General features: G+C 36.5%; 1 long non-coding RNA gene across 1 annotated transcript; it reads left to right on the plus strand.

Moving 5' to 3' along the window:
* The first annotated feature begins 628 nt into the window (after positions 1 to 628).
* LOC145631062 (uncharacterized) lies at positions 629 to 1,376 on the plus strand. The gene is made up of 2 exons (XR_014112330.1): positions 629 to 829; positions 1,212 to 1,376. It is a non-coding gene; the product is annotated as an uncharacterized LOC145631062 (long non-coding RNA).
* The last annotated feature ends 765 nt before the right edge of the window (positions 1,377 to 2,141 follow it).

A 2,141-nucleotide genomic window follows, 5' to 3' on the forward strand; every position in this document is an offset into this window, starting at 1 on the left:
TCAATTACCCTCGATTGCCGCGCGCCCCTCGTACTTGTGACAGTCGCCGATTTCTCCAACTCCAGTTCGCCGCCCTTTTCACCCTTTTCAAAGTCGTGGTCGTGCGATTTGAGGGTGATTTGGTGGTCGTGCGATTTGGGGGTCTGCGATTTGGGGTCTGCGATTGGGGGATCTGCGATTTTGGGTGGTGGTGGTGGGGCTTCGTGCGATTTTGGGTGGTGGTGGTGGGGTTGCGATTTGGGGGTCTGGTTGTGGTGTTGGTGGTGTGGTGGTGGTATAAGTTGGCTGGTTGGGTTTTGGGTGGTTGTGGTGGGGTTATTTTATCTCTCATCCAATTAATCACATGCCCTTTTGTTTACTAATCTTTGCTTAAGAAATTTTGCCTTGGGAAATGTGCAAGGCCCTTTGTTGCTAGGCCTGGACAAAAACTGACCCGACCCGAAAACACGACCCGAACCCGACCTGAAAATAGCGGGTTTGGGTTGAGATTTCTGACCCGAAAACTTAAATGGGTCGACACGAACCCGACCTGATAATTAAATGGGTTAGGTTAAGGTTGAAATTTTCAACCCGAAAATGACCCATCTAACCCGAAAAAGAAAGAAAGAAAAAAAAAAAAAAAAAAAAAAAAAAAGGAAATCACTCTTAAGCCCAAGCCCAAAAATCCACCTAATAAAAGAGAAAAACCCTAAAACCCTCACATTCTCCTTCTCAAACAGGTAAACAACCGTTTTTCTCTCTCTCCTTGTCTCGTTGCCTCACTTGTGTCTCCTTCACTCCTTTCCTTCAGTCCTACAATCATTCCTTTAACCTTCTCCTTCATCTCAAGGTAATTTTCCTCTTAAATTTATTTACATGCTTTCGGTTTTTTTTTTTTTTTCGTTTTTAACATGTTAATTTTTGTTTAATTTCGAAGTCATTTGCTGTTTATATTCGAATTCACATCAGTTATTAATTTTTTTACATCTAGATGTTCTTAGCTTGTATTTTAATATCTAGATCTACTTGTTTGATTTGATATTTCTTATTTTAAGATGGCTATTTATTAAATTTTGAAAATTGCATCTACTTTCTATTACTTTGCCATAGTGTTTATGGTTTGATTTGTTTTGGAATTGAATATACATATTATTGAAAGTTGATTTTGTATTTTATATAATCTAAATTGATGACTTGAATATTTATTAATGTGTTTTTGTTATTGTTTGTAGGAAAGAACGAACAACAAACCAGCATGTGAAGGATTTTGAGAAGTTAAAATTTTGTTGTAAATTTAAGTTTCAAATCCCTTTAATTGGAAGTTTTGGTTGTAGATTTAATACATATAAATTTATTTATGATTTACAGATTTAAAGTTGAAATTCAACTTGTATTGATTTCTTTTTGTTTTTAAGATTTTTATTGGTAATAAATTTTTCTTTAATCTACCCAAAAAATAAAAAATTCAGGTTAAATAAAGTCAACTTCGGGTTGACCCGAACCCGAAAAAATCAGGTTAGGGTCAAGAACTTCGACCCGAAATGCTAAACAGATGAGGTTCAGGTCAGGGGGTTTCAACCCGAACCCGAAATGACCCGAACACGAAAATGACCCGACCTGATCCGTTTGCCACCCCTATTTGTTGCAGATTTTATGAAACGGAGGTAGTATTTATATTTTATTTTTTGGGCGGGAGGAGCAATAACCAAGGCCTACATAGAGGGGTTTGGAGATTGAAATAAATTTTTGGGTGAAAGTAGAGGTGATCAAAGTCAGCCTAGTCCGACTTGGAATATTCATGGATAGAATTTTTTACCATGGGCCAGTCTCGTTTTTTATTTTATTTTTTTTAATTTTTAATTTTTTATTTATTTTTTTTATAATGTTAAGTCAAAATTTTAGCTTAACCTGAAAAATGGCCCAAAGGCCCACGATTGAAAGTTTGGGCACAAAGACAAGACTAGTCTGCTCTCCTTCTCTGCTCTCCCGAGGGAGCTGGGTTTATATGAGTAGCTTAGTTTATTCTTTCGAATTTATTTCTAGCTAGCTATTTTGATTTAATTTGTGTAAATTCTTGTTTGTATTGTACTGATGTGGAATGAATTGATGTACTCTGTAAGGGACTGTTCACATTTACTGAACTGAACTGATTGGAGCTGAAC

This window comes from Chenopodium album, chromosome 5, assembly GCF_948465745.1.
Source record: "Chenopodium album chromosome 5, dcCheAlbu1.1, whole genome shotgun sequence".
Classification (NCBI taxonomy): Eukaryota; Viridiplantae; Streptophyta; class Magnoliopsida; order Caryophyllales; family Amaranthaceae; genus Chenopodium; species Chenopodium album.